The sequence below is a fragment of the Jaculus jaculus genome, chromosome 10, assembly GCF_020740685.1.
Source record: "Jaculus jaculus isolate mJacJac1 chromosome 10, mJacJac1.mat.Y.cur, whole genome shotgun sequence".
Lineage (NCBI taxonomy): Eukaryota > Metazoa > Chordata > Mammalia > Rodentia > Dipodidae > Jaculus > Jaculus jaculus.
Window position 1 is genome coordinate 66,095,042 of NC_059111.1, and position 8,900 is coordinate 66,103,941.

At 40.1% G+C, this 8,900-nt stretch overlaps 1 pseudogene; it reads right to left on the reverse strand.

Annotated features, from left to right (window-relative positions):
- Positions 1-7,869: 7,869 nt before the first annotated feature.
- LOC101601814 lies at positions 7,870-8,664 on the reverse strand (annotated as a pseudogene).
- Between the last annotated feature and the right edge of the window lie 236 nt (positions 8,665-8,900).

Here is an 8,900-nt window from a genome sequence, read left to right on the forward strand (position 1 = left end):
CTTCTTTTGGCATCCTATTATATATTTAGAGAACTCATGCTTCTGTTCGGTCTTTTTTTATTTTTTTTTCCTTTCAAATGAGCATATATCACACTGTCTTTTTCTAGAGACTATATGCAAATCCTTTATCAATTATCTGTTTCCTTTGAACTTTCCAATTTGCTTGTATAGATTAAATATTCTTTATCCAAATTATTTGAGGCCAAATGCTTTTCTGAATCAAGATTTTTCTTTCAGATTTTAGAATTTTTGTGCATGTGCGCATGCACACACACACACAATCAGACACATCCTAAGGATGATCCAAGTTCCAAGGCAAAGTTATGATTTCTGGACCACTTTACATACATGCCCTCAGGCAATTTATATAATATTTTAAATTTAACTGTAGCCTGTCACATGAAGTCAGGTATGGAAATTTTTCCTGTCATGACCTCAAGTGGATGCTTAAAAAGTTTCAGTTTTTGGAGAGCTTTTGATTTTGAGTTTTCTGATTGGGTATGCTCTAGTTATAGTTAAGGGCTTTACTTGCCACATTTTTTTCCACATTACCTATGTTCTAAAGAATTTTTACTCACTTAGCCTCTATTTCTTTTTTGTCAGTTCCAATAGTCAAAGCCTTTATTAAGTCAGACTACATTATGATATTTTTACACATGTGTGTAATATACTTTGATCATATCCTCCTGTCCCAACCTGTTACCTGCACTTATCTTTGGTCTTTTTTAATGTTTACTATTGTTATTAACAAGATGTTTCATATAGATACATCATGTGTTGGTACCCTCTTTTCTTTTGTCCCTGCCCCCATTCCACTGGGGCAGTAGGGTCTCAGGTATTCCCCATGGGGTTGTGGGTTATGCGTTGTGGGAGCAGTAGTCAGTTATTTTGGGGGGAGGGAATACCTTTGGGCATGATGTCTCAACCTGTGGCTCTTAGAATCTTTCCACCCCCTCTTCTGCGAAATTCCTTGAGCTGTAGTGGGTAAGTTTTAACTCTACTTCAGTGATGAGCTCTTAAGAGCCTCCAGACCCCTACTTTGGTAGGTGTTGAGCATCCTCGGGGTCTGTCTCCTACACCCTGGTGCTGATTATTAGGAACAGCATGGAAGCAGCACTCTTGCTCATCTCCTCATTACTCTGTGGATTCAGTTGTGGCTTAGCTGAAGTACCAGAGGTAGCTTATCTCCTCCAGCCTCGCTACCTTCTGAAAAAGAAGATTCTCCAACAGAGAGTGAAGTCAGCATAGTTTAAGTGGGATAAACATTATTAATTTAGGGAGAATTTGATATGTGTAACCCCTCTTTTAGGCAAAGACTAGTGAGAGCTTGACACTGGAGAACATAATATTTGCCTCCATAGGATTCTGATCTGGTTCCCAATTCTACATATGGGTTCCTTTACACTGAGTGGATCTCTTAGCCAATCAGAAAGCTATTGGTTACCCACTGAGACTGTGTGCCACTATTGCACTGGAGTTTATATGGTGTCAGAGTGTTTGCTTCTGAGTAGCTTAGACCTCTGGTTGCTCAGACTATTTTTGGCCATTTTCCCTCAGTAGCTCATGTAGTGTTTTCCAGTACTAGACAGGCTAACTGTCTGGGTGTTGCCTTCCTTCTGAATTCTAGCCAGGTCTCTCCATGCTCTGTGGCAGCAGCATATAGTATCTTTACCTATAGGGTCTTATCTTTTGCCTCAAGGCCTCTATTTCTTTATCTGTACTTCATGACAAGGGCTACCTGAATACCTTCACATCCTATGAGAACCTTATGGTCACTCTAATATTCCCAAAACTTTCCTGGTACAATAATATCCTTTATCATGACATTGCTATTTTAGGGAGTTAGGCAGCCTTCCACAGCTCTTTGATACTGAGCAAGCTATGCTGCCATGACTCAAACTCTTATCCTTCTCACAACACTCTCACTCTTCCAATCTTCAGTGATACTGGATTGAATTTTACAGTTGTTTTAGTAATCCTCTACAAAGGTGTTGTAGTGTATGGTGATGCCAAGGTTAATTCTGAAGAGAAACAAAACAACTATAAACAGAGACAAAACAATTACTTTTATGTAAATTTGGTTCATTGCATGGCTAATAGTATGATAACACTTAGAAATATTTCCACAGGTTCCAACATCAGGGCACCAGGACTGCTATGCTCCTAGACTCCCACTAGGATGGATTCCCAATTCCTGTGCTCGTCTGACTGCATTCACTCTATTGCTGAGTTCTTCATTGTGTTTTCTGGTCTGTTGATTCTTATTGTCTGAAGCTCCCCTCCCCCAGGGATATTAATCCCAATTTCCCAAAATGGACTAGTTGCTTTCAGATCTGCTATACAATTATCATACTGGAGTAGGATGTACATATGAAAGTACATATGGTATGTAAAATTTCTGAATTATACATATCTGAAAATGTCTTTATTCTGCTTTTATATCTGACAGAACACCTTGAGATTCTTCTGCTGCTATCTTGTAGCAGTCAGAGTTACTGATAAGCAGCTTCTTGCTAGACTGTTTCTTGTTGAACTTTCATGACCCTTGTTTCTTTTTTTTTTTTTTTAATTTTTTTTTTTATATGAGAGCGACAGACACAGAGAGAAAGACAGATAGAGGGAGAGAGAGAGAATGGGCGCGCCAGGGCTTCCAGCCTCTGCAAACGAACTCCAGACGCGTGCGCCCCCTTGTGCATCTGGCTAACGTGGGACCTGGGGAACTGAGCCTCAAACCGGGGTCCTTAGGCTTCACAGGCAAGCGCTTAACCGCTAAGCCATCTCTCCAGCCCTCATGACCCTTGTTTCTTGATATTGTCTTACCTGGTTGTTGTAAAATACCTCAGTAGTACAGACATAAGGATTTTTTTTTTCTTTTTAATGTATTTGCAGTGGGTCTTGTCTGAAAATTCTACATATAGACTTTCTTTGTCAAAATTTATTTATTTATTTTTATTTGACAGAGAAAGAGGGAGAGAGAGAGCAAGTGGGCATGCCCTGGCCTCCAAACACTGAGAATGAACTCCAGATGCATGCACCACCTTGTGCATCTGGCTAACATGGGTCCTGGAGAATCGAACCTGGGTCCTTTGACTTTGCAAGCAAATGCCTTCACCGCTAAGCCATCCCTGCAGGCCCTCTATGTATAAACTTTTAATAAGTCCCTGTCACATAATTTATTTCTGATGTTCTTCATACTTGCTGTTTCTAGTTTAGAGTCAGGAATCTTCCATCCTCAAGATGAATGTACATGATACAGACCACTGTTCTTTACTTTGCTTATCTCTTTTCTATAAAAATTTTTAAGAATTCCCTTGCCTACTGATGGTCTTTGTCCACTTGAGGATTTTTTAGTGTGATTTTATTAGTATTTCAGGAAGAAGAGTCAATTAAATGGTGTACCAGGTCATCATTTTGAGTTGTTAGTCTCAGTATTTTTACCATAATATATATTTACTTTAAATGGACACATCACATGTTGCTACCATCATTTCCCTTTTCCTGTCCTCACTCCACTGAGGCTCCTCCTTAGTGGGATTGATGGTATGTACTATGGAGTTGTAAGTTATGAGTTGTGAGAGTAGGTGTCTATCATTGTGGGGAGGATTAGGTCTGGATATTCCTTCCCACCCTGTGGTTCTTATGTTCTTTCTGCTCCCTCTTCTAAAAACTTCCCAGAGCCTTGGTGAGTATGCTTTAATTCTACTTTAGTGTTGAGTTCTCAGCAGCTTCTGGGTTTATGCTTTGGTGGGTTTAGAGTATCCTCAGTGTCTATATGTATGACCTTGGTGCAGTCTAACAGGCTCACTGTGGAAGCAACACACTTGCTCATTTTGTTAGTTCCTCTGTGGCTTTGCCTGGGCCCTGGCTGCTGTGTGAGGGTTGGTTCACCTCCTGTCTGGGAGTCAGCTACCTATTCATATCTGGTTGGTAGTTTATGGTTATCCTCAGTTCTCACTGCTTTCTGAAAAACAAAACTGATTCTCCAACAGACACTGAGATCAGGGTAGTTAAAGGGGATAAGTATTATTAATTTAAAGATATTTTGATGGGTGTAGCCTCACTTTTGGATGAAGGCTAGTTGGAGCTTCTCATTGTAGTCCATTATCTTGGTCTTCATAGGCTTCTGACTTGGTTCCTAGTTGCAGCTATGGATTCTTTTCCACTGAGTAGATCTCATAGCCAATCAAAGAACCATGGATTGCCCCCTCAGGCTGTGTGCCACTATTGCACAGGTATGTGCATGTTGTCAGGCTAGTTGCTTTCATATAGCAGTGTGCTGTGCTTGATTACAACATTGTTGGCCATTTTCCACAGCAGCTCATGTAGTACTTTTCAGCACTTTATGGGCTAACCACCTGGGTGCTGGCTTCCTTCCAGATTCAGCTGGATCTCTTGATCCTCTGCATTGGTAATACATGGTGTCTTACTTATTACCTCAGGTGGGTAATGAAATGCTTAGACAGAAGCCTGTCTTGTTTTGGGGGCCTCATTGATCTATCCGACCAACAGCTCAACATGGGTTGTAACCGATTTCTGATACTAGGAGTTGCAAGCCAGAGCCAAATGTTGTAGGGTTAGGCTTTGCTGAACATGCTTCATACTTATAGACTATGAAAATATTTACAAATGGCTGGTTTTACCAGAGAGTTGAGTATTTTGAAGCTATTTAAGCACTCTGGCTATCTTGCCATCCAGATGTTCAAAGACAGTTTGAATGTGGATATTTAAATTGCAAAGGAATTTGAGATGCTACCAAAGATAGTCAGTTTCTAATAGGTGGTGCCTATAGAGGAACCTTGGGCACCAGTCTCAGACTGCATGATATCCTGTATAGTGCTGTCAGTCACATCTGGTTATTGAAAACTTAAAAGGTGTCTACTTCTACTGAATCCTTGAATTTTGAATTCTATTTAATTTAATAGGTTGAAGTTGAAATAACTACAGATATCTATAGGCCCTTATACTGGGCAATGCAATATGGGACAAAATTCTTTCTACATTCCCCAAACTAAGAAAAAAATATTTTTAGGGCTAGGTAGATAACCCAATGGGTGTTTCTTATGCAGACATGTGGACCTGAATTTAGATTTTCAGTACCCAAATAAAAGCCAGGTGTAGCAGCATGTACTGGGAATGCAGACAAGTGGATCCCTAAGGCTCAATGGTCAGCTAATTTAGTCAATATGGTGTGCTCTAGTATTAGCAAAAGACCTTTCTTAAAAAATAAGGTGGAAAGTGATTGAGGAGAGCATCCAATTTCTGCAGCTGGTCTCATATACATGTGCCTGCACACATATGCACAGCACACACAAAAATAAGTAACTAATATATTTAGTCATTGTTCTCTTTTGAAAAGGTACCTAAGACAATACCTGAGACAATGAGGAAAAATCTACCAAAATGTATGGCAAGGTATAAAACTGTTTTCATAATTTATACAAAAAATATTCTTATGCAGTTAGTAAGGGTTTCAAGGCCACATGCCATGCATAAAGCACTACACAAGGTCACAAAAATGCAGACATACAACACACCTGTCCACAAGGACCTTTCAGCCCAGTGAGGTAGTGGACATGCAAACTACCTACCAGTGTAAGTAGATTGGATTGCTCAATTTGGCTGAGAGAAGATAGAGTAGTTACCCAGAACACTAAAACAAGCTCTTACTCAGAAGTGACATTAGGGTCCTGAGTTGAAGCTTATTTCTACAATAGATGTATGGGCAGAAAACTCTGTACAGAGGAAGAACACAAGGTACAGATATGGAGACAGGTTTTAAACAGGCATGCCACTTGGCCTTGCTTCAACCTCGAGTGCAATTAACGAAGTGTCAGGAAATGAAACCAGCCAGTTAAGTGGGAGTGACTGTCTAGTGTGGTGTGAATAGAGCTACCCAGGTACACTGAGTGGTAATAAAGTACACTCATGACATAGTGGAGGCTTATGGAGTTGGAAAAGTATTGACTTCACTGCATGTTCTCACCCATTGTCTCCATTCACTCAATCAAGAAACATTGCTTTATGTTCTCCTAAATTATTTCCACACTGCTAGATAGCTATAGGAACTCTTTTTTTAGTAGCTGGTAGAAATATACATTTTAACCCAGCTGATATGCTATCTCCAATTCAAACACTAAAATCTATTCTCCATTGTAGTTGTATTGAACAGTGAATAGTATCCTCATAAAAGAAGCATTCTGGAGCACACAATCTATGGAAAATGGGCATTCACCAGACAATGAGTCTGGTAGTACCATGATCTTAAACTTCTCAGCTTCAGAACCACAAGCAATCAATGTCTGTTGCTTAGAAATTACCTTGTATAGGTATTGTGTTGTAGTGTCAGCTAACATGAGATGAATCTCTAATGGAGAATTCACACTTACTAAGCATATTTTAAGTGATGATATTCCTTATCATACTTATTATGCTTATCATGCTTCAGGATTTTGTTGTCCTGGAGAACAGAATTAAACTCAAATGTAAAATTATATGTTATTCCAAGTACCCTTGTGTTTTCTAATAAATCTTAAATGTGCCTGAGCTAGTTAGATATGAGCAGAGACATGGATCTTACCTTTTTAACTTTGAAATTTTTTTGGTGATTCTGTATTATTTATTCTTCTTACAAAGGACACTTAGAACAAATAAATATAAAATAGTATATGCCATATTTAGTAATGGCCACAACACATTTGCTATGTGTTTCTTACTGGAATACACCAATGAAATCTTCAGAAGCACACTTATCTTTACCCACCTTCTTTTTTTTAACTAAAAAAATCAATTATTTTAAGTCCAATATTAACAATTAATTACCAGAATAAATAACCTAAGACTGTTCAGGTACAAAAACATTTAAGCAAGTAAGTTTTAAAAAATGTAGGCATGGCCGGGCGTGGTGGCACTTGGGATGCAGAGGTAGGAGGGTCACTGTGAGTTCGAGGCCACCCTGAGAATATAGAGTGAATTCCAGGTCAGCCTGAGCTAGAGTGAGACCCTACTTTGAAACCCCCCCAAAAAAGTATGTATTTTCATATATGTGTGTGTGTGTGTGTGTGTGTGTGTGTGTGTGTACACAATATTGTTACAAGTCACAACTCTTTAGAAGTGTGAGAAAACACCAGAAAGCTCAGAGCAAAGAGCCACATTACATCCACATGCACAGCCAGGAATCCTATGAAAGTAACAAGGCATAGGGACTCAATTCACAAATTAACTTCTTTTACACAGGAGAAGCCAGTGTTTCATAATGATATAGAGTATACCCACCGCTCATGAGATACACACATCACGACTACTGAGGTCATACCGAGTGACAATTTAGGAGTCCAAATTTAGCTCCAGAATCTATAAACCTGGAGTATCAACTTGAAGATAGTACAAATAACACTTGAGTGGAACCTGCCTGAAACAATTCTTTCTTTCTTTCTCTTTCTTTCTTTCTTTCTTTCTTTCTTTCTTTCTTTCTTTCTTTCTTTCTTTCTTTCTTTCTTTCTTTCTTTCTTTCTTTCAGAGCGACAGAGAAAGATGCAGACAGAGAGGGAGAGGGAGAGAATGGCGTGCCAGGGCCTCCAGCCACTGCAAACAAACTCCAGATGCGTGTGTCCCCTTGTGCATCTGGCTAACATGGGTCCCGGGGAATTAAGCCTCTAACCGGGGTCCTTAGGCTTCACAGGCAAGCGCTTAACCGCTAAGCCATCTCTCCAGCCCGAAACAATTCTTTATATATATTTTTTCCTTTAAGATGACAGAAAATCTATACACTAGCAAGGAAATTAAGTCTTATAATAAAGCACTCCTACAAAGAGCCAAGGGGTATAGTTAGATTCTAAGGTGAGAGTTATGTGGTATCACATGTTATTATCCTCACTCTCTATGGTTGGGATCCACTCTCTCTGGAAAAATTAGCTTCTCACAGACTGCTTCCTTAATTGGTAAATACTGTGGTATTTCATTGGGTTCTGTGAAGAGGGAAGGTGGAACATGCATTGCTTAGGAATTTTGCTTTCTGGTGATGTAAATTCTGGAATCATGTAGGCTGTTTCAGCCTCATGGCAAAGCCTTGTGTCATTCATTCTGATGAAGACCCATCAGTTTGCAAGGAAAACAGCAGCAGCAGAAAAAACCTAGAAGGCATTATTCTAATTTTCACACTCAAGCTTGAAACTCCATGAAAATGCAGCTCATCTTCAAACAGGAAAGCTTCTTCAAAAAAATTTAATCTACTCTCTGGCTTCCAATTTTTCTGTATCTATATGATCTATTGTAGTTACAACCTTCAACTTAAGAGATTCTCCAAGTAACCTTCCTTTACAGCTTTACAGTCTGTTGCATAATAGGTCCAAGGGTACGGTTTGATAACTTCTTTGGAGTGTTCACCTTCCACCCAACTTTCCTGCCACTCTTCAGCATAGGCTACTTTAACATTCCTTGGTAGTTGTTTACACATCTGAACGCATCAGTAGCATTGAACTCTATCCCAAAACGAGATCCGTGCTGGATCCTTAGGACGTTGTCTCCAAACACCGTTTCAGGGAGAGATGGCATGTGCAAACTGTCAGCTAACTTCTCCATATCCGCTGACTTCATGATATGGGTCTTGGACCCCGTCAGCTTCCAGGCCTCGAAGAAGTCCTGGTGCCTGCTCAGGAAGCCATGGGTCATCACGGTGGCCGGGCAGGTGGTCACCGCTCCCCCAGACTCCGTTGCAGCCCGGCCCTGCCGCCACCCAGCCCTTACCGTGTGGGCAAGCCCCTCCACTGCTAGCCGCCCCAAAGCCCCCTTTCAGCCCTCATCCCCACGCCTTCGACTTATGTCTGACATTTTAATTTATTTGTGTTGATAATAGTTGCCGCTAAGGAAGTTTGGGCACTTTGAAAATAGTGTTTTAATTTTCT